This window comes from Lissotriton helveticus, chromosome 5_1 (genome assembly GCF_964261635.1).
Source record: "Lissotriton helveticus chromosome 5_1, aLisHel1.1, whole genome shotgun sequence".
NCBI lineage: Eukaryota > Metazoa > Chordata > Amphibia > Caudata > Salamandridae > Lissotriton > Lissotriton helveticus.
The window spans coordinates 713768068-713792473 of record NC_136065.1 but is presented as its reverse complement, the minus strand read 5'-3'; the positions used below and the strand labels follow the sequence as shown (position 1 = coordinate 713792473).

The 24406-nt window shown below is 48.7% G+C and overlaps 1 protein-coding gene across 1 annotated transcript in view; it reads left to right on the top strand.

Moving 5' to 3' along the window:
• TLL2 (tolloid like 2) overlaps positions 1–24406 on the top strand; it is a 2328887-nt gene that overhangs the window by 644000 nt on the left and 1660481 nt on the right. The window lies entirely within an intron of this gene.

The following is a 24406-nucleotide window of genomic DNA, read 5'->3' as shown; positions in this document are numbered from 1 at the left end:
TTGGAGTAATCTGGACTCTTTAGGATAGGTGCTGTGCACATGGCCTGCTTTAGGTCATTGAATGCTTTCTGACAGCTTGCTGTCCACTGAACTTTCTTTGGCATCTTTTTGCTTGTCAGGTCATTAAGGGGGGTCACTATGGACCCATAATTTCTGACAAACTTCCTATAGTACCCAGTCAGGCCCAAGAAAGCTCGAACCTGAGTCTGGGTGATTGGAGGAGTCCAGTCCTTGATGGCCTGTATCTTACTCTCCGGTGGCTGAACCTGGCCTCCACCCACAAGGTGGCCCAGGTATACAACCTGTGTCTGCCCTATCTGGCACTTTGTGGCCTTGATAGTGAGGCCTGCCTTTTGCAGGGCCTCTAACACTTTCCTCAGGTGGACCAGGTGATCCTCCCAGGTGGAGCTAAAGACAGCAATATCATCAAGATAAGCTGCACAGAAGTCATCCAGCCCAGTGAGGACTTGATTCACCAACCTTTGGAAGGTGGCAGGTGCATTTTTCAGTCCAAAGGGCATTACCACAAATTGATAATGCCCTCCAGGGGTAGAAAATGCTGTCTTGGGTTTGGCCTCCTCAGCTAACCTGATTTGCCAATACCCAGCTGTCAAATCAAATGTACTTAAGAAGTTGGCAGAAGCCAATTTATCTATAAGTTCATCTGCTCTTGGTATTGGGTGGGCATCAGTCTTAGTGACTGCATTGAGGCCTCTGTAGTCTACGCAAAACCTCATCTCTCTCTTACCACCCTGGGTGTGAGGCTTTGGCACTAGAACTACTGGGCTAGCCCAAGGGCTATCTGAGGGCTCAATGACTCCCAGTTCCAACATTTTCTGCACTTCAGTTTTGATGCAGTCTCTAACATGATCAGGCTGTCTGTAGATTTTACTCTTGACAGGCAGACTGTCTCCAGTGTCAACATCATGGGTACACCAATCAGTTTGGCTGGGTGTCAGAGAGAACATATGTCTGAAGGATTGCAAGACTTGCCTGCAATCCTGTTGCTGATGTTCAGTGAGGCTGCCACAAAAGACAACACCATCAACTGATCCATCATCAGGATTCTGAGTGAGCAGGTCTGGGAGAGGGTCACTCTCTTCCTCCTGTCCCTCATCTGTGGCCATGAGCAAGCTCATGTCCTTCCTGTCAACATATGCCTTGAGCCTGTTAACATGGAGCACTCTGAGAGGGCTCCTGGGAGTTCCAAGGTCCACCAAGTAGGTAACCTCTCCCTTTTGCTCAATGATGGTGTGGGGCCCAGACCATTTGTCTTTCAGAGCTGCTGGGGCCACTGGCTCCAGCACCCACACCTTCTGTCCTGGCTGGTACACAGTCAGAACAGCCTTTTGGTCATGCCAAGCTTTTTGAAGTTCTTGGCTGGCCTCAAGGTTTTTGGATGCCTTCTCCATATACTCAGCCATCCTGGAGCGGAGACCAAGTACATAGTCCACTATGTTGGTTGCAGGCTTTTTGAGAGGTCTCTCCCATCCTTCCTTCACCAAACACAGGGGTCCTCTTACAGGATGCCCATACAGAAGCTCAAAAGGGCTGTAGCCAACCCCCTTCTGTGGGACCTCTCTGTAAGCAAACAAGAGGCAGGGGATCAGGACATCCCATCTTCTCCTAAGAGGTTCAGGTAGTCCATGAATCATCCCTTTCAGGGTCCTGTTGAATCTCTCAACAAGCCCATTGCATTGTGGGTGGTAGGGTGTGGTGAACTTGTAGTTCACACCACACTCCTTCCACATTGCAGTCAGATATCCTGACATGAAGTTTGTACCTCTGTCAGAAACGACCTCCTTAGGGAAACCCACTCTGGAGAACACTCCAACTAGGGCTCTTGCCACTACAGGGGCTGTAGTGGTCCTAAGGGGAATAGCTTCAGGATACCTGGTGGCATGATCCACTACCACCAGTATAAACTTGTGCCCTGATGCTGTCTGGGGTTCCATTGGACCAACAATGTCAATCCCCACTCTTTCAAAGGGAACCCCCACCACAGGTAGTGGTATGAGGGGGGCCTTTGTTGTGCCACCTGACTTACCACTGGCTTGGCAAGTGACACAGGAGCGACAAAACTCCTTGGTATTCTCATTCATATGGGGCCAGTGAAAGTGTGAGACAAGCCTGTCCCAAGTCTTTGTCTGACCTAAGTGACCTGCAAGGGGAATTTCATGGGCCAAGGTGAGAAGGAAACCTCTCAGAGACAAGGGGATGACCAGCCTCCTGGTTGCACCAGGCTTGGGGTCTCTTGACTCAGAGTACAGGAGTCCATCTTCCCAGTATACCCTGTGGGCACCTGTGGCATTCCCTGCAGCCTCAGCAGCAGCCTGCTGTCTGAGGGGTTCAAGGGAAGGGCAGCTCAACTGTTCCTTCCCCAGGTCTGCTCTGGAGGGTCCCCCTGAGCCCAGAAACTCAACTTGATCAAGTTCAAGCTCTTTAGGCTCAGTTTCCCTCAGTTCTCTCAGATCAGCCTCCTCAGAGACTTGATCCTCAACCTGGGGTAAGGGGGAAGGCAAAGCCTTACCCTTACTGCTCTTCTTCTTGGAAGGTGTCTGGTCCATCATTTCAGGATCCAGCACCTGTTCAGTGGGGCATCTTCTGGCCTGTGACCTAGTCACAGCAAGCACATGTGCTGGCAAGCCTAACATTTCCATGTGAGTCCTCTGCTCCACTTCTGACCATTGTGATGACTCCAAATCATTGCCCAACAAACAATCAACTGGGAGGTCTGAACTGACTACAACTTTCTTTTGTCCCTTCACTCCACCCCAGGAGAAAGCCACAATTGCCACACTATGACTAGTAGTGACATTGCTGGCATTGGTCACCAGGAAATCAGTACCTGGCATGATCTGTCCAGGGTCCACAAAGTTAGGTGTCACCATGGTGACACTGGCACAAGTGTCCCTATAGGCCTGAGCCATTTTGCCATTAATCAAAGGTGTCTGCCTGTATTTGCCCAAAGTATTGGGACTTATCTCAGGGGACATATCCATATCCCCTGTACAGACAAGGACAGCCTGAGTGAGTGTGCCAACTAAGTTGTCAGACCCCTCAGTACCCAAGGTTAACCCAACTAATGCCTTGGGAGGTACACTACCACTACTGACTGTACTAGGGGGTGCAGTTGCCTTAGGGGCTGTAGTGGCAGGAGTTTGTCCTCCTCTTTTGGTGCACTCACTAAACCAGTGAGATTTACTTTTACAGTACTGGCACCACCTTTTTGACTGGCCTTCTTGAGTCTTCTTCTTCTGAGAAGCCTGACCCCCACCCTCTTTGGTTTGTTGGGGACCTGGTGAAGACTTCTGGTCATTTTGCTCATTCTTAACATTACCCTTCTGGTCTGCTTTCTTCTGACCACCCTGGTTCTGGTTCTGGTTCTGGTTCTGCTTGATCCTTGTCCTGACCCATTTGTCTGCCTTCTTTCCCAATTCTTGGGGAGAGGTCAGATCTGAATCAACAAGGTGCTGGTGCAACAACTGGTTCTGACAATTGTTTAAAATTTGTTCTCTCATCATTAGATTATACAATCCTGTGTAATCTGTAACCTTGCTACCCAGCAACCAGCCCTCCAAAGCCTTAGTGGCACAATCCACAAAGTCAGACCAGTCCTGAGACTGAGTTTTCTGGGTGTCTCTGAACAGCAACCTGTACTGCTCAGTGGTTAAACCAAACCCATCAACCAGTGTATTCTTCAGGACCTGGTAATTGTTAGCATCCTCTACTCTTGTAGTGAGGAGCTTATCTCTACCTTTACCATCAAAGGAGAGCCACAGTATAGCTGCCCACTGACTCTGGGGAATGCACTGCACAGTGCAGGCCCTCTCCAGAGCAGCCATCCATTTCTGGATATCATCCCCTTGCTTAAAGGGGGGCACTATCTTAGTCAGGTGTTTAGTATCTAAACCCTTCTCTCTATCTCTTGGGAGATTGCTGCCACCAGTGGGAGCTAGCCCACTCATCTGCTGCTCTCTAGCAAAGGCAAGCTTCTCTTTGGCCAGGGCAAGTTCTTCCCTTTCAATCCTCAGTTCAGCTTGTCTCATTCTAGCTTCATGCTCTTTTCTCTGAGGGGAAGTAAATCTCCTCTGTGGAGGATTCCTTCTCCCCTGAGAAGAGGCATTAGAGTGCAGAGATCTATTGGAGTCCCTAGAAAGAGATCTATCTCTCCTAACTCCAAGGTTAGGCCCACTTCGGGTTAGTACTGGGGGTCCCCCAGATCCTAGCCCAAGTAAGTCTAAGTTGGTCCTGGTTAGCCTTCTGACTACCTCAAGACCTTTGTCTACCTCATCCCCAGAGAGTTCCTCCTGATCCTCCTCCTCCTCAACTGCAGTAGCAGTGTTGGGGAGGTCTGGATCCCCAGAGGTTCCCTCTAAGGCTGGCATGTTCTCATGTAACTGAGAAAGCTTTCTGGCATCATATGTCTCTAAGAGACCTATCAGAAAGGGAATGGTGGGGTTAGACCCCTGCTTCAGTTTTCTGGAGACACAGATCTGTCTCATCTCCTGGAAACTGAGAGCTGCATATCTTGAAGTGACCTGTGGAGGGTCAACACTGACCTGGGGAGTCTCAGTAGAATCTCCCTGGGTAGACATGCTTTTCTAGTGAGGTGTAAGTGGTGCACTTACCTACACTATATGTTTGCCTACTGATCCCTTGCTAGAGTTGTAGTTTAGGGTGTGCTAGGCCCTAGGAGCTACAACAGCTGGTTCAGTAGAACTCAGAGTATTCTAAGCTAAGTTATATGTACCTTTAGTACTTATGTGATCTTTCACAAGATATTCTTAGGGCATGTGTGGTAAAACAACAGCAAGCTCAAATCCCACCCGCTGCTCACCAATGTGAGAAGTTGGCCTGATGTGCAGTGTTCACTATTCTAGTGATCACTATATATCAGTCCAAACAACCCTTATTGATGATTGGTTGTAAGTCAACCTTATAGACCAGCTATCCTAGTAGCATGGATACGAGCAGTCTAAGGCTAAGATTCTAGAGGGCGTGTTAAGCCAGCTGTTTTACCATCACATTACCCCTTGAACACCCAGTGAAAGGACACCACACAAGTGTTATGAAAATAAACAGTGTATTTATTAGAATCACAACAACCCTGTACTCTTTATGAGGACAGGGTGCTAAGCACACAACAAAACTCTTATGAAAATACTTAAGTTAGCACGTTATACACAAATGCCCGAGGGGCACGAAAAACCATATACTTAAAAAGTGGAATGCGAAATTACTAGCAGGTAAGTACAGTACTAATAGGCTTTGGAATCGCTAGGACTTGACTATAGAATCGTTAGATTACTTCTAGGAGACCTAGGGGACTCGGGTGCAGAGTGTGCACTCTCACGCGGGATGCGGGACAAAGTCCATGGAAGCTAGTAAAGGCAAAGTTAGTGTTCACGGGCGAACCCGACCTGGTAGGAAGAAAACGACAGTGGATCCTGACCCTAGGATAGTGAGGCTATGCTGGGACACCGAAGTGCCGAAGTTACCTAGCCCAGGGGCTGCAGCTGCATAGGTCTGAAAAGACGTCGGGGATCTCGTTGCCGGACCAGGAGCCTGGAAGAAGGAAGTTGCTGGCAGGCGACCAGTGAAGGAAAGTTCGATGGATCCAAGCCTGGATCAAGGAAGAAGAAAACCTGAAAGCAGAGGGGACCAAGTTCTTGAATCACTAGCCAGTGATTAAGTGGGCACCAGGATGGCACCGGGCGAAGTCACCTCGACTAGGTGAGTGGGCGACGCTGGCTCTGCAGATCTCACGGACCAGGAGGCGTTGTCGGCGACCAGGATGGAGAGGCGAGCTGTCCCACGATGGATGAAGCTGTCGGCGTCGAAGTTACCCAGGATTGGGCAACAAGCCTTGGCTAATTCAAGCCCACGCGGTGGACTCAAAATGGCGTCTTGAGTGGACCAGGAGGGTCCGGGGTGCTCCTCTTTTGGAAGGGAGCAAGGGCCAGCCTGGAGCAACCAGACCAGCAGCAGAAATGTCGTCGGGCGTCGTTCAGAAGGCCACAAGCCAGCGGGCTAGTAGCCAAACAACGCGGTGAGCAGCAAAAAGCAGAAGGGCCCCACGCAGATCGTGGAGATGCTGGGAGGCTGCACTTCGGTGCTGGAGCTGCTCAGGGTCGGGGCTTCTCGGACCCCAAAGCACTCACCAGGAAATTACTCGGCGGGCTTGCTGGAAAGAAGTCGTGCAGTCTTGAAGATGGCCGGTCCCTCGAGGTCTCGTCACACCCACGAATCTCAGCGTGACTGATGATGCAGGTAGAGGTCAGAGGTGCCAGGGAAGCCGGTTCTCGTCGAGCTGGGCAGTCTTGATCCGGAGGAGAGACTTGCAGCAGACCGCAGTGTTCTTAAGATGGTGCCTGCGGATGCAGGGTGACTACTCCTTAGTCACAAGGGAGAAATCTTAGGAAGAAGTCTTGAGTTCCTTTCGTGGAAAGTAGTTTCAGGATTCAAAGATGATCTGATTTGGAAGGGAGCCAGTTCCTACCTTTATCCTGTAAAAAGGGGCTGGCACACGACTAAGTCCTGCCCTAGGGGTGGGACTAGGAGGGGGGTGGTTACACCCACTTCCTTGGCGGGCTTTTCCCCAGCACAGGGTCTGGAGTGACCCTGGAACTGGTTCCAGCCAGCCTATGCACAGTGAGCACCGGGGTGCCACGTGCAGTCACCTTCCTCTAAAGCCCTGCCTACCTACAATACACAAAACCCTGTCTGGGACGGTGCTGGCACCGCCCCTGGCAGGAAACCCTTTGTCCTTATCTCCTGCTCTGGGAGGACTCCCAGCAGCAGGAGGGCAGACTTGTGTCTCGGTGGCAGCATCCATTTTGTGGAGCTGAGGCTCTGTTTGACTTTAACCGGGGTTAGGGGTTACATACATGTCGTGTCCCTCTAGAAGGGTGGAATGCTAACCCCGTCGCCAGAATTGGCGAGGGGTTAGTATTCCAATTCGTATGACACCTTACTCGACATGTTTTGATGAAGCGATACCAGAGTTGGCATATAACCGCGAGGATTATAATGCACTTAAGAGTATATGGTATGCGATATCATGGAAACGGCTAAGGGATGGATCCCGAAAGCCGCAGACAGGCTCAGCTCATGCCAGAGCACCATCTCACACGATTCCAAGCACTCTGCCTTCAGGATTGTTAAGGCCTGCCATAGGAGTGACTGATAGGAGATCTGTGTGTCCATTTTGAGGGTTAGATATAGGTATACCATATCTAAAGCAAAGGGTGAGTACACCACCTTGCCCCAGCTGTCGTGCAGCCAGTTGTGTCAGTTTAGTTAGTCAGCCCAGGGGTGGCATAATACATGCTTCAGCCCCTGGGAGACTTCTGGGTACACCTCAGCCCTGGGTACAGGGACTTGGAGAGGGCCCAGTGCCAATTCAGTACCTGAGTACAATTTGGATAGAGAGAACAGCTAGGCTGTGGGTCTGATTAGCAGGCCCACAGCCAGGGAAAGTCGTAAACCAGTGCAGCAAAAAGCAAAAATCTGGGTGATCATAGGATTGCAGACCCTACTCTCCTACAATCATAATCCAGACATACTTGGGCAAAGGGAAGTATACCCTTCTTGTCGAACAGCAAGCCTACCGGTTTGGTTTGCAGCCCGCTTCCCTCCATCTCTGGGAGACAGCCTAGACGGAAATCCAGGTCATCCACCATCGGGGTCATCGGTGAGGTAATGCCGTCAGACCCTTCCTAAGCACAACAGCGTCCCCTACCTGTAGCGTTGCCGCGGTAACAGGTGAAGAGTAAAGACCCCAAGCCCTCAGCTTACATGGAAGCCACACCTCCCTCCAAATATTTACTCCAGCCACTGCTTGGTCCATGAAGGTCCAATGCTTTTCAGAGAGAGGACGATTCCCCTCCACAATATACCGAAGGTGGGAGGCCTGGAGATATCTGTGTACTAGTGGGAGGCCCACTCCTCTAACCCTCTTGGGTTGTACCAGTTGGGACATGGACAGATGCGCCTTCCCCTCCCCCAAACAAATGTATTTATGGCCAGCTGTAAAGCCTGCATAGTTTTCGGACGGGGGACCAAGGGTAGGGTCTGAAACAGATATAGGATCCGTGGTAGCACCATCATCTTCACTGCTGCTATGCGCCCGAACCAGCCCACCATTAGCCTCGACCACCCTTCCACGGCTTTCGCCATCTGGTCCACTAGAGCCGAATAGTTCAGCCCCAGCATTTGCAACACTGTAAGAGCCAGAAGGGTGCCCAAGTAGGTTATCAGTTGGTTGGCCCACTGCAATGGAAATCTCTCTCTTAGGAGCTCTACGGGCACCTGGGGAGAGGAAAGGTTATGGACCTGGGACTTGCTGAGGTTCACTTTAAATCCTGAGACCTACCCGAAGGTCTTAAGTTCAGTCAAGAGAGCAGGCAAAGATGTGAGTGGCTCTGAGAGAGATAAAATCATATCATCCGCATCGCATCGTGGCTTATCTTATTGGTATTGCCTTCAAATCGGAGTCCCTGAATTTGCGGGTGATCCCGGATCCTTTGGGCAAAGGGCTCCATATATAGGGCAGGGAGAAAGCGCGCACCCCGGCCTCGTACCTCTAGTGATTCGGAAGGGCGTCAAAGAAACTCAATTGCCTCCAACAAAAGCCGGAGGGGAGTGATAGAGACTTCGAACCCATTAGATAAAGCGTGCCCCAAGGCCAAAGCAACAGAGTGTATCAAACAGGTTGCTCTAGCTAACCCTGTCAAACGCATTCTCCGCGTTCACTGACAGAAATAGGGCTTCCTTAGAATCTATGTACGCTATTCATGAGGTGTAAGAGTCATTTTGCATTATCTCCTCCCTGGCAATTGGTGATGAACCCTTCTTGGTCCGGGTCAATCAGGCACGCAATCAGCGGGTTTAACTGGGGTGCCAGTATACCTGTAAAGAGTTTTGCATCTAGAACAAGCAGCGAGATGGGACTGTAGGATCCGCACAGACTAGGGTCCTTGTAGGGCTTTAGAATCACTGAATTCGCCGCTTCTGCCAGGGAGTACGTGACCGCTCGGCTTTCCAGAAAACAGTTGAAGAGCCGCGTCAACACGGGCACTAACTCCCCACAGAAGGTTTTATAGAATAGGGTAGAATATCCGCCTGGGCCTGGGGCCTTGTTCAATTTCAGTCTTGCAATGGCCGATATAACTTTCTCTGGGCGTATGGGTTCATCAAGTTGCATTGTGAGGGCCTCCGGGAGACGAGTGAACTTGCTTGCCTCCAAGTAGGCACAAGCATCCTGCTGTCCAGCGGCTTCCTCCGTATATAACAACTGGTAAAACTGCCTAAATGTGGCAACTCTCTGAGTATCTGAGTGCACCTCTACCCCTGAGGGCTGCCTAATCGATGATATAGCCGCCATCATAGTTTTAGCTTGGATCCATAGCGCAAGCAGTCTCTCGCATTTGTAGCTGCTCAGATAGAACTTGTGGCGTAGGCAAAGTAGTGCGTATTCTGCCCTGTCTAGGTCTAGGTGCTTTTGGAGGAGCTGTTTCTTCTCTAAGGCTCTCATTACCCTCGGCCCACCTGTACATTATGTATAGCCCTCTAGCTCACTCACCTCCTGCTCAATGCTCTGCCGGGCTTCCCGTTGCCTCATATTATCGGCAAAGGGAACAGCCATAATTTCCTCCGTCATTACAAGCTAAGTGTCTCGATGATTGCTGCTAGCGGGATGTCCTCCCTGTCATTATGCTGTAAGTATTCTTGCATGATTATAGGTGTTCTCATCTGGTTGAATGTTGATAGTGATTCATCCATGATCCAACAGGTATCGTGGCTCTATGGTGGCCTCCTGCACCATGGGCAGCAGCTCGGGTGACTGTTTCGCCAGACATCGTGCAAACCATGGTCTACGTGCCATTGTTTACCCTCAGGGGAGAGTGCCCCTACCTGCGCAAACCTTTGGCCAGAGCAGTCGCTATCGTTATCCATGACCAAATTGAGGTCACCTCCCACTATTATTGCAGCGTCAGAACAGGTCAATTTTAGCCTGTCACTGGAGTGAGGATACCAGTTCACTGAACGTTTTTAAAGTTCAGCTGCTGTGTGCTTAACTCATCCTTAGCCTACATCAGTTAGGTGTAAAGTGCTGCACAGGAGTAGTAAATCCACTCTGGATGTGTGTGTGCCTGGGAAGAGTACAGTACAGGGATCGAGCAGTGCTGTGCAGTGCATGCGTGGTAAATGTGAGAACTGGGTGCATGTATACTGGAGAGGAACACATTACATGAGAGATGTAGTGCTGTGCTGTGTAGTGCTTCATAGCTCATGAGAAACTGTAATGCAACATTCATTTAAATGCTCGCTGTATTTCGGGACGTGTCAGTCCCTTCCTCAGGGGCCAATCTCATGGATCAATTCAGTAGCGCTCTGGAGTAGTGCTCGCTTGTCCTGCCAGAGTGCTACTGAGTTGATCCACGAGATTGGCCCTTGGTCCTTTGGGAAGGGATTTAAACGTCCCGAAATGTATCGGGCATTTGAATGAATGTTGCATTACTGTTTCTCATGACCTATGAAGCTAATAGAATTGTTAACATAATAACAAAAAATTTAATTATGTATTGAATGTTTATTTATGTTTATGCTTTTGTTGTAGTTATGACGTTGACTAAGACATGACAAATAATAATTTCATTCATGTATAAATGATTATTAGTGTTGAGTATTGCTTTAGAAGGACACATTTGTATTACATGTATGGGTTTGGTCACAACCCAGTGAACAGTGCACACAAGTTACCATACCTGTAATAGCATTTTTTTAAGGAGCACACCATGACACAATACAGAAAGGCTAAACTACTGAGCAGTCCATGTATAGTGAATCTGTGTGCAGAATGTATGTGTGCCTGGGGTGGAATAGTACATGGAGGCAACAGTACAAGACAGTGTATGTGCTCTGCATGTACTCTGAGTGTCCATGCAATGGAACATTATGTGGAGGGCACTGGGTTCTATTTTGGGAATCCCAGGCACATGAAGAGGCATAGGAATCCCCCCTGACAGATTTGTGTAATGCTACATTCCTGTGAGCTGGGTGGGACACACACTGGAGAAGGGAGAGATACTCCCACTGTACTCTTCCACAAGTAGATGGGGCTGATATGAGATTCATAAAGAGTAGAGCTGGCTGCCCAGTATAAACTTTTTGATGGGCATATCACTGTGGCTAACATCCAGGTGTGAACTTTAATCATTCCCATGGCGTGTGTTGTCAGACTAAATCCCATTTGGTGTCTGAAAATGTACTATAAGAATGTGTCTTCTGCCCAGCAGCAAGGCAGGCTGTGTGAGGAGAGAAAGCTGTGCAATACTTCTGCCTGTGACCAGGACTTGGGGCCAAGGCCTGCTAGTCTCCCTATTGAGTAAGGTAACGACTTTAGGGTTAACAAAGACCACCTGCTCTGGAGCCTGGGTCACCAGCATCTGCTGCTTGCCAAGACCAATGTGCCCTGTGAGGGAGAGGAGAGTGTTGAAAGGAACGAGGCCCCGTTGAGGGCCAAACCGAGTGGACGTCCGTTGTGCCAGTGTCAGGTGTGAGAAGATGGCTGCTGCACCAATAGGGTTGTTCCCCTTGTGCAGATTCCATTTGGCAACCCACATATGCCAGGAGAGGCCCCCATTAAGCTAGCTGTGAGAGGAGTGCTGTGCTGGGCGAATGAAGCCTGTGCAGGGCCTGTTATGATGACCCTGTTTGCCAAGAAGGGCCGCTGTGAAAATATTGACAGAGTAGAAGTGTCAAGCCCTGTGTTAAGCCTAGCGGTGACCACGTATGTGAGGAGCTGCCACCGTGGTACTGACTACCATGTGGTAAAGGCTAGCACCTTGGCCGGTAGAAATAAGGCAACCCCTTATGCCAGGAGGGGCTGCCACTATCCATGATTGCTGAAGATCAGGTTGTTGCCCGAGAACTGTAAATCGTGTGATCCATGTATCACAGGGCATCAAGAATTGTGCCAGAGTTTCCCTGTGAGCTGAGGAGGATACCTTGGGTACATCGCCACATCACTGGGATCCACACCGGGAGCATCGGAATCCAATCAATCTCGAACTCCCACATAGGGGATCATCAAACAAACCCAGCATTTCTAGAGCCGCAGCTGGAGCTGACCTTGTAAGCTCAGGAGAGAGGGTCCACATACAGGGTGCTGCTGTGCCTCCTGCGTGCAGCCGACTCTTCCACCAGAGCAGTGTGAGTGCCCGTGATGGAGGCACCCACTTTGACACTGCAAGCTTCTTCTCTGATAGAGTGGGTAAGACTGGTTTCTGGACTATCGAGCCCCGGAGCACTCACTGCTAGGGGCGCTGAGGCACCAAGACACTTTTGACTACTTGGCTAAGAGTCAGAGTGGACTCTTGAGTTGAGTCCTACTAGTGAGTATTCCCTGGATACGACCACCAGCGAATGAGTAATAACTCCTACCACATTATAAAGAGTGTGTGGGACAGGGATTTGCCAGTGGAAAACTAGAGTCCCGACCTCAAGGGTAATGTGTTATTCTTCAATTATGTCCTTATGCAACTTTGAATTGATAGCTTTAGAGACATAATACTTTTTAAATATAAAAATCATTATTTGAATGGGCATTGATTTATTTACACTGTTGTGTGCTGGGTTGGGCACAGTAACCCCTGCCCTCTGAAAAAGGTTCTGACAAAGTTAAAGCTGGCTATTGTTCCACCCGCATTTTTAAATGACAAAATTAATCCAAGGAACTATCTGGTATATTCCAGTCTATCTAGATGTCCAACTGTTTAACAACAAAATTAACTCCGTCACAAAACCTGTGCAACTATTTATCTGTTTCACTAATTAAATCAATACAATTTCTTCCATCAATTCTCACGGGTTCTAGCTCATGTAAAAAAGCAATTAGAAAGGTAAAAATTTTTTTTTTTTTTAAAACAAAACAAGAAAAGGGTTCAGGGTAGAAACACTGACCTCCTAGGCCTGCTCAGGAGGGCCCAAAAAAGCATTTAAAAAAAAAAAGAAATTTTACAAAACGAAGCACAGGCTCCCGCGCTTCATTTCTTTTAAGCCCCCAGGTGGGCCAGGTCCTGGGGGTAATAGAAAAATGAGATGTGGGGACCCGCATGGCCCCGTAGCCCTGGGTTCCGCCACCTCCCCTGGGGTTATCCATTGAATGCGGGGGGCTAGGAGACCCCCCGCAGTCCAGGGGACTGCCACCTTCCCGGGGCTATAAAATCAAAAATCAATGTGTGGAGGGTTTTGATCCCCCCACATTCCCGGGGACCGCCACCTCCACACGACTATTTACATAATTAGGTGTGTGGGGCTCAAGCCCCCCCGCCCCCCCACACAGCCCCTGGGACCACCACCTCCCCGGGGCTACTTTGCAAATGGAAATGGCCCTGAGGACCGCCACTTCCCAGGGCCAGCTCCATCAATGTCCCAGGGTGCCCATCCCCAGGACATTGTAGTTTGCTATAGGATGGCGGGAGCACTGCTCCCGCCATCTTATAGCAAACAGTGTGCTCGCTTTGAACAAGCGAGAGCACTTTGCTCTCGCTTGTTCAAAGCGAGAACAGTTTGCTTTTTACCCCCAGAGAGCTGCATGTCAGCAGCTCCCTGGGTGTAAAAAGCCATGCCGGCTCCCGCAGGAGGCTGGAGCCGGCAGGGGCCACGGGAGCCCTCAGGCTCCCCTATTGTCCCCAACCAGCTGGCCATGCCCTCGGGGATGGGGTCCCCAAGGCCAAAATCGGCCTGGGGAGGGGTGCCTTAAAATAAATTAACCAAAAATATAATGAAATGGCTTGGCCCCCGGGGATGGGGTCCCTGGGGCTGAAAATGGCCAGGGAGGGGGGCCACTCGGCCCCACTACTTTGAAAATTATTTTTAAAATGGCCATGCCCAGGGGGATGGGGTCCTGGGGGCAGAAATGAGCCCCGAGAGGGGGGACTGTACGTGCTTCCCAGGGCCAGCTCCAGCAATGTCCCAGGGTGCCCATCCCCAGGACATTGTACTTTGCTATAGGATGGCGGGAGCACTGCTCCCGCCATCTTACAGCAAACAGTGTGCTCGCTTTGTACAAGCGAGAGCACTTTGCTCTCGCTTGTTCAAAGCGAGAACAGTTTGCTTTTTACCCGCAGAGAGCTGAATGTCAGCAGCTCCCTGGGTGTAAAAAGCCATGCCGGCTCCCGCAGGAGGCTGGAGCCGGCAGGGGCCACGGGAGCCCTCAGGCTCCCCTATTGTCCCCAACCAGCTGGCCATGCCCTCGGGGATGGGGTCCCCAAGGCCAAAATCGGCCTGGGGAGGGGTGCCTTAAAATAAATTAGCCAAAAATATAATGAAATGGCTTTGCCCCCGGGGATGGGGTCCCTGGGGCTGAAAATGGCCAGGGAGGGGGGGGGGGGGCACTCGGCCCCACTACTTTGAAAATTATTTTTAAAATGGCCATGCCCAGGGGGATGGGGTCCCGGGGGCAGAAATGAGCCTCGGGAGGGGGGGGCTGTACGTGCTCCTCCCCTTTTTAAACTTGGGGGGGGGGGGGAGAAGAAAGGCCTAGCCCCGGGGGATGAGGTCCCCGGGGGAGAAATCGGCCTCAGGAGGGGTGCCACGTGGCCATCTCCCTTTTATTTCTACATTTTAAATAAGTGGGACAGGCCCCTGGGTATGGGGTCCCCAGGGCCCAAAAGGATCAAGGGAAGGGGTGCACACAGGCTCCCTTCCTAAAATCCCCCTACAAAATCAGAAGCCGGCAAATCGCCCCCCCCCCCCCCTTTGCTCTTGAGGGTCCTTAGGGGCCAGGTAGCCCACCTGTTGCCTCCAGTAGGCCCCACATAGTGGGATTGCTGAGAGGTGGTTGGAGGCCAGGTCTCTTTTCCCACCACTCTGCAAAGGCACCTGGCAGTGCACTGCTGGTGGGGCTATAAGGTCCCTTTACGTCTTGAGGACCTGAGGACTAAAGTGGACTTCATCCCCCAAGCAGCAGTGCACCAGGAGGCACGTTTGCAGAGTGGTGGAGAAAGAGGGCGAGGCCTGTGACCTCCTCTCAGCAATGCCACTGTGTGGGGGTTACTGGAGGTAACAGGTAGGTAGTTGGCCCCTAAGGACCCCCAGCACAAAGGGGACTTCATCCCCCTACCTACCTGTTACCTCCAGTAAACCCCACACAGTGGGATTGCTGAGAGGTGGTCGCAGGACATGCCCCCTGTCTCCCCCACTCTGCAAACGCACCTCCTGTCATGCTCTTGGTTGGAGGATGAAGTCCCCTTCGCTGCTGTGGGTTGTTAGGGGCCAACCAGCCTACCTGTTTCCTCCAGTAAGCCCCACACATTGGACTGAAAACAATATTCCCTATTGTCAATATTGCCAATTCATGAATATCTGGTAATCATAAGACATAATGTTGAGGTGCTCATGAGACATAATACTGTGCGGCTTTGATGTTCAAAATTTTTATTATATCTTTTGACATTAAGCATGACGATTTAATGACATCAGAAAGTAGGAGTCTGTGCATGACTGATTAACATCTTTATTGTTTTTAGAGTATATGTCGAAATTGATATCAACCTTTGATTAAATCTATTTTTCTACTTTTTTCATGAAATCTCCTTTTTATGTCCTGTGTTTCTCTTTTGTTTGATTAATCTTTTGAGCTGTTGTGCCTACTAATGGACTTATATATACACTTGCTTAAGATATTTTTGAAATGTAATATTACTATCCCTGCTCTTAGCAAGATATCCTATTGCAGGGGAGTCCTCCTTTCTTAAGACTCAGGATTCACTCAGCAGAGGCTAGCAGCAGGTCTCACACAAGTCCAGTTGCAACTGATCAGCTCGGCAGCTCTAGAGAGGCCACTGGGAGCTTGCTGTGTCCCTGTAGCTCACATAGGTCAGTCAACAGACCCTTGAAGTCATTCTGGGTAGCAATTTCTTCAAGAGTTTGTGAATATTGTGTTGTATGTCAGCATCTGTCATGTGCACACAGAGGACTACTGAATAGGCTTGATAAGCCTGAAGATCAACACTTTTGCTTGTGGATGCTTTAGTACATATAAGGGGTGCATATGAGGTTGCTGTAGTTTGTAATGCAGGCTTGGTTAGGAAAGGCGTGGCGTGATTTTGCAAGGATGTCCGGCTCATGGTGAAGATCTTACCTTTCCAAAACAGACACAAACAGAAGTCACTGTAAGTAGTTGACCTCCCTAGTCTGGTCTTTTGAGGCAAAAACCCCTTTCATAAATTTGTAAAGGTGGGCCAGCCTTCCCCATTGCATTTTTATTGTTATCCCTGTGTTTTTTCTTGCAGCTGTGACCCAAATGTGATATTTCCCATTATATCTCCCATAGGAATCTTTGCTGTTTAATACATGAAAACAGATAAATGGAATCGTACCAAACTTGTCTTATAAATAGAACTTCAAGGAAGTGTCTTAGCTTGGTTTGACATAAATCTGTTCTAGAATTTTTGAGAAATCGGCATTTAAAGAGTTCCTATCTGGGCCTGAAGGATTACATTTTAGAAATATCTGTACCAATAATTTTCAGATCTTCTAGATTTGCGACTGCTCAGTAGATTCAAACAATTAAAAAAACTAAAGTTACATCATTGGACTAGGGAGCTTTTATTCCCAAAGACAACACAGGTTTCTGAATCCAGCTGCGGATTCATCAATCTGTCGCTCTCTCATCTGTTGCAGCTGCCATTATCCATTTATTAATATGTTGCTATGGAAAGCGTATTGTGCATGAATGCTATATGAAACACTAACATAAATATATATCTCGATTGGGCCCTTTGCACCATTTCTAGTTGTCATTAATGCTCCTTCCTCTAAATTTGTCTCTGTCCTTGATCCAAATAAGCTTAGTAACTACTACCTGCACATACCATCGGTCCTCTTGAAAGTCCTCAACAGGATGTCACAATAGAACTGCAGGACATACCAGCAAAACTTGGTGTAGTCAACCCTTCCGCCTTCAGGCCTCACTGATGCTGAGAAACTAATGTCATGAGGGTAATAAAAGATTCTCTGTGTCCTAGGCCATGGAAACCACTATTTACAAGTGCACAAGACCTGTTGGTGGCCTTCGTAATCAGTGACTTGTTACTCATCAACATTCTGCCTATTTGCCTTAGCATAAAAAACAAAGATGGAATTGAGTTGACATATTTCCTGGACATCTGGTGTTAAGATGCCACCATGGTCTTCCCACTGCTCTTCACTCATGACCATCTGCCTATTAAACCATGCATCCTATTAAAATTACAGCGGCTGCATTACACATGTGGTTCATTTTCCTTCATTGCACTGGGAGCACCTTTAAAAAGATGCGCTCAGTGCAATGAAGGGAAATGTGCAGCATCCTGAAGAATGCGCTGCAGCCGCGAACTCGTGCTGCCCTGGGGGCAGCACATTCAGGTGATATACGGAGTGGCTGCTTTAAAGCCGCTCCATGTTTCACTGTGCAGGCGGCAACCCACCTGCACTTTTAAAGGGGACTACCGTTCTCCTTGCAGGCGGGTGCAGTTAGTGACTGCACCCACCTACAAGTGGATGTTGGGGGATCCATAGAACCCCTTTTACACTCTGCATAGGGCTGCTTTCAGGAGGCAGACTGACAGTGCGCCTCCTGAGGACTGCTTTGCTTCTGTGCCCACGTCGGTAATACTGTGCGGGCGCAGTGGCAAAGGTATTCTCTCATTTGCATGGGGCACGCCCCCATGAAATTAAGGGAATGCCCCCTTAACGATAGAGCTGGCGCTTTGTGCACGAGTGCTATTGGTATTACAGAAGGAGCCGCACAAGCGTTTGCGGCCACTTCTGTAATACCAAAGTGCCCCAGGGGTCCGGTAAGTGGGAGCAAACTCATGTTGCGCACCTGGGGCACTTTGTGTAATACGGCTAATGGTGTTCACCATTATAACTGTTAGACCTGGAGGTCTCTAGTTTGCTGAGGTAGATACCTTAGTCCAAAAAGGGACCCTTGCTTCTTGTCAGGGAAAGGAGGGACACGCTCTTAGGTAACCCCTGCTCACCCCGGTAGCTTGGCACAAGCAGCCAGGCTTATCTCCAAGCCAATGTGTAAAGTATTTGCAACCACACTCCCAGTAACACAGGGATAGCGCCACAAATGGACACTACACTGATTTAGAAAAATAGCGGTATCTTTATCAAGAACAAATACGATGAGACCACACGATAAAAATATCCAGCATATGCGTATTAGTAATATTTTACTTAGCCGGTTATTAGGCCAACAATCATTTGTAGGTTTGTGCTGTATTAATGAGCAGTTCACGATGATCTAATGCACCCCTAATGCAATGCGATGCAGTTCTTAATGTAGAAATAAGACAGTCCTTAATGCAAATACTAATGCAGTTCGTAATGCTGGAATAATGCAGTTCGTAATGCAGGAATGCAAGAATAATGAGGTTCATAATGCAAGAATAATGCAGTTCATAATGCAAGAAGAAGTCTATAAGCCAATCTGAGCGATCAGCTCGGGCACCACTAGGCCCCAACAACAGAGACAATAGTCGTAAACATAAAGGGGCGGCCCCGGTACTGCTGGGCAGGTTCAGGCCGCTCGGGGACTCAATGCGTCTAACGCGCTGCATCGGGAGAGCGATCAGAGCACTCCTGTACTTCTCCTGCATGCCTACCCAGGCCACTCACGCTTGCTGCTCTCGACCGGAGTCCAAGCCTTACCTGAGGGGGTGCCTCGCTCTTTCTCTCTCCACGCTCATCGGACATCCTGCTGGGCGGTCCCAATGACGTTGCAGCTCCGGTGCTTGGTGACGCTGTAGCCGGACGAGTTACCGCCCTGCCTTCTCCTTCGTTGACGATCTTGGGCAGATTCCTCTTGGCGAACAATGATCACGATCACTTTCACCTTGCAGCTTCCTTAGCTTCCAGAAAGCCTTTGGCATGTTGCCGCTCGGGCCGACAGCGGCGATCCTTACTCACAGCCTCAGTTACGATGAGGGCTCAGGCCACAAACAGCAATGCAGCAGCGTGGACGATGTTTCACGCTGCAGGGGCAATGCGGTCACGGGGAACCTCGTAAACAGTACCCCAGACCACACAGCAGTCTCAGGCATGCAAAAGCACCATGCACCAAGCGTCGCTGAGACACGGTTGGAAACTTTGATGTTCCTGAGTTTCCACAACAGGGGACAAGCTCTCCTCGGGCCCTTGGAGACAAGTTACTTCAGGACACAGCACACAGCAAAGTCCTTTCAAGCAGGGGGACACAGCACACAGCAAAGTCCCTTGTCCTCTCCTTAGTCAAATCAGCAAACTGCAGGCCAGCGCCAAAACACACAGCAAGGGCAGTCCTTCTCTTCAGTCTCTTCAGCTGTTCTTCTTTGGTAGAGTTTCCTCTTGATCACAAAGTATTTTCAATCCTTTTTCAGGCTTGAGTTCAGTCTTAAGTTCAGGGGTTTCAGCTCTCACATTTATGCCCCTAAATGCCTTTGAAGTTTTTTTGTTCAGGGGCCTCTGAGGCCTGTCCAAACCAGACCTGGGTGTCTTCCTGCCAGTGCACCCATTCTTCCTTTGATAGTGAGGGTCTGGACCCCAGACGCTCTGCAGCAGTTGGAGCCATCCTTTTGTGGCAGCAAACCAGCCCTCTTCACATCCAGGGGGCTACTCCTCCCCTACATCAAATGCAGGCCAGCCGGTTGCTGTTTCACCTACTCCTCCCTGGGTTCAGGACACTTCCCAGACCCTGTCACATCCAAACCCAGACAGTCAATACACAACCAGGCAGAGGCACACACAATGGTTTAAGACAAGAAACCAGACACTTCTAAAAGCGTGGTTCATAAACACACAATTTAATAACCATCTTCACAAAAAGATGTGCTATTAGATTGTGAGTTCAGGCACACTGAACTCCATCTATCCTTCTTATGCCTATGGGAAGATATGCTGGAAACATGTGACACAGCATTCCCCATTCTGTCCTATGGGTAAGATGGCCTTGCAACAGTGAAAAACGAATTTGGGAGTATTTCACTGTCAGGACATGGTACACACCTCAGTACATGTCCTAACATTTCACATACACTGCACCCTGCCCAGGGGGGGTACATTGGGCCTACTATAGGGGTGTCTGATGTGCATAAAAAGGGAAGGGTAAGGCCTGGCAAGTGGGTGCACTTGTCAGGACAACAAGGCAGTTAACAAACTGTGCGCAGGCACTGCAGTGGCAGGCCTGAGATCTCTTTTTAGGGCTACTTGTGTGGGTGGCACAACTAGTGTTGCAGGCCCACTAGTAGCATTTGCATTACCAGCTCTGGCACCCATAGTGCACTTTACTAGTAAGACAAACATACCAATTATGGACAACCAATTACCATAACACTTTATACAGGGAGCACTTGCACTTTCACATTGAGCAACAGTGGCAAAGTGCCCAAAGCATCTAAGCCAGCACAACGCAATCCATCACACCGTCAAAAATAGAGGAGGTTGAGGCAAAAAGTCAGGGGTAACCACGCCAGGAAATGCCAGGTCTAACAATAACCCCATAGGGAGGCCCATAGTGACCTGGTGCCCTTAATCCATTTGAACACTGTGGTTTCACATAAATTAGTAGGGGACAGAGATAGTAGGCTATATGGTAGTGCAGCATTGTTGAATGGCTCACAGATCCTGCTAGGACTTTTAAATATCCGTTTCACTTTAGTACCCTTTAACCCTTACTATAATGTTCAGGATGTTTACACTTGAGTTGATTCGATCAAACCTATACCTGATTATTTTGTTGTGGTGTAATGGGAAAATAACTTCCAATGTGCAGACGTCACTCTAGACACCCTATAACAAGATAAGTATATACAGACTAGGCTGTAAATGAACGAAAAAGAACTGAGCACTTTGCCGTCAATAACAATGTTATTGTTCAGAAACATCAAAAAGAATTACTGGGGCAATCCTTGCTAGGTTGCATCCAGCCTCACATCTAAAACTCAAGCGCTTAATATCTCCTATTTTATTTTTGCAGTTGCGTTTGAACAATGCGTTTTGCATCCTAGTTTGTCCTACAATGCTTTCTCTGATAGACAGTCCATGGTTGCAAAGATGCCTGTTTGAACAGTTAGACTGCCTACGCTCATGTAAGAATGCTGTGCAAATCTGAAAGCGATATGTTTCCCCTTTAATAGTTAGTTTGGGAAATTCAAGTGAATGTATGTGCTCTAACAAAGCACGTAAAAAGCAGCTTGCCTTTCTTTTGGTAGATTTGCGTTCTTGTTATGACTTTCACCATTGCAATTATAAATGTGCAAGCTTTTTGAAGAAAAAGTCACTGTAGTTTTTGTCAAACATTGCTTTAGGCAAGAAGTGGAAACTGTTCCTGGCCTGGTGCCTAGGAAAGAGTAGATTTAGGCCCTGAAAGGAGAGCTCCCCCGCCTGCCAGAGCTGTGGCTGGAGCACGGCAAAGGTCAGCCTATGCCCTCCGGAGCAGGTTCCCAGTGTCGCATGTGCTCATTTGCAATTCAATCCCGACGAGCCCTTTTATTCAGCAATTCACTAAAGTCGGGATTTCTTACTTTAATTCCCCATATGATGCATCGCCCAAGTTCAAATGAGAAACAATCGGTTTCTGCCTTTGCTCAGAAACACAAGACCAGGCTCCATGGACGAACACTCTTCAGAGGAGTCTGTTGCATTTTGGAAATTTTTCTGTTAGTGGGTTATAACTGATGCTGGGGAAATGTTAAAGCAGACACCCCCAAGGCCACAGATGTGGTCGTTTGATTTCATTTTATCGATCATTAATGACACAGCGACTTGATCTAAATACGTGTCTAGTTGGACTTGTCATGACATCACCAAACTTTTTTTACCTACAGTTAACCAGCGCTTAAATTATAGTTTGATGGCACTTCCTGAACACTTAAATAAGTGCATTATTCTCTCTTGATAACATTTTTAGGGGAGCAACAAAACTGGACAAAACCGGAAACATGCTGTGGAACTAGCACCAAATTATAGATCCCAGGAACGCATTAATTTATTTCCGGTTGCATATTTTGTACATAAAACGGCCATGTAATGAACACTTATTGTTTTGCTGCCTGTATGAGACACAGTATGTCTTACACTAAAGAAATGTTAACTGTAAATATGGATAGTGCAGTGATATTGTCGTACAGTGACCGACGCAACTAGACCCCGACTTTGGTGTGGAGGGGCGGAGGGGGCTAAATTGTGACACAGTATTAACACTTCAAACAATGGTTCGGAACTATAATTAGGGCAAATACAGTGATTATCCGGGCATATGAAAAATATTGGACAACCCTCATGCCATTACAACAATCACGTTTTAATGGATTTGACCGTGTTTATAAGCTACTGGCAGACATTTTTAAAAAGGGGGAACGAGTGAATTGACAACCAAAAAGCAACTTCTACAGATTTCAGTGCAAAGCGCTTTAGAACGAGTTTTTGCATGATGACGGTCAATCAAATATGACTTTATTCGGTTGTTAAAAAGCAATCATAAAAGTATACATAAAAACGTTTGATTAAGAGAGAGCTATTAATTTCATTATAGATCCTTAATGGGGTACAAAGTAAAAAACAATTTACAGAATTCAAGATGTCAATAAATCTTAAATTCAATCACTCAATCAATCATGTCATTTGTATAGCGCACTACTCACCCTGGAGGGTCTCAAGGCGCTTGGGGAAGGGATGTGCTACTGCTCGAACAGCCAGGTCTTGAGTTGTTTCCTGAAGGCGAGATGGTCCTGGGTCAGCCGAAGGTGGATGGGGAGGGAGTTCCAAGTCTTGGCAGCCAGGTAAGAGAAGGATCTTCCTCCGGCGGTGGCTCTTCGGATGCGTGGTACGGCTGCGAGGGCGAGGCTGGTGGACCGTAGCTGGCGGGTGGGCGTGTAGAAGGTCAGGCGGTCGTTGAGGTACTTGGGGCCCAGGTCGTGGAGAGACTTGTGTGCGTGGGTGAGGAGCCGGAACGTGATCCTCTTGTCGACGGGGAGCCAGTGCAGGTTCCTCAGGTGCCTGGAGATGTGGCTGCGTCGGGGGACATCCAGGATGAGTCGGGCGGAGGCGTTCTGGATGCGCTGGAGTCTTTTCTGTAGCTTGGCTGTGGTTCCGGCGTAGAGGGCGTTTCCGTAGTCCAGTCGGCTGGTGACGAGTGCCTGGGTGACAGTCTTCCTGGTCTCGGTCGGGATCCAGCGGAAGATCTTGCGAAGCATACGCAGGGTGTTGAAGCACGATGAGGAGACGGCGTTGACTTGTCTGGTCATCGAGAGGGAGGGGTCCAGGATGAAGCCCAGGTTGCGTGCGTGGTCGGTTGGCGTGGGTGCAGTGCCCAGGGCTGGGGGCCACCAGGAGTCGTCCCAGGCAGAGGGCAAAGATCCCAGGATGAGGACTTCCGTCTTGTCCGAGTTCAGTTTCAGGCGGCTGTCCTTCATCCACTCGGCGACGTCTTTCATCCCTTCGTGTAGGCAGGTTCTGGCGGTGTCGGGGTCTCTGGTGAGGGAGAGGATCAGCTGGGTGTCGTCGGCGTAAGAGATGATGTTGAAGTTGTGCTGGCGTGCGATGGCTGCGAGAGGTTTCATGTAGATGTTGAAGAGGGTGGGGCTGAGTGAAGATCCTTGCGGGACGCCTCAGATGACTTCAGTGGCCTCGGAGCGAAACGGGGGAGGCGGACTCTTTGTGTTCTTCCGGCGAGGAACGAGATGATCCACTCGAGTGCATCATAGATTAATACATTTTCTACTTCGCAGCACATTTTTCAAATATAAGGTGATTGTTGCAACACATACATGGTTATCCAGCTGTAATAAGCTAAGCATCGCCACAAGACATTGTCGATAGCCCAATTCTTTTAGCAAAGGCAGTATTATAGAACGTCTGATTAAATCGTAAAATTTACAAAAAAGAACAACATGTAAAGTGCTCTGAGATGATACATTATCACAGGGACAAGGGGGTAATTCATGGATCCAGTTATTTACAGTTGGGAAGCTAATAAGTCTGTGGAAAATTGCAAATCTAAAACGGGACAATAAGAATCTTTCATAATTATCTGTCACATGTATCAAATAGGGTTGAATTTTTAAAAGTTGATAAAATCATATGATGCTGTAGGACAGTCGGTTTTAAAACCTCAGAAGTAACTCTTAAAGAATCCAACAAAGCCAACCCCTCCTTCTTAAGTTCTTTGCGTGAAATGGCTGAGATAGCGGTTGGATTAGTAAAATATTCTGGCTTACCAATGTCCGTTAGAAATTTACACACATATCTCAGCCAAGGGATCCTCACAACTCCTTCTAATTTTAAGATATCTATCATGATATTTCTATTAAGCATTGTTTCATCCTTAGTCCATATTCTATGCCACAATAGCACAGGTTCCAGCTTAATT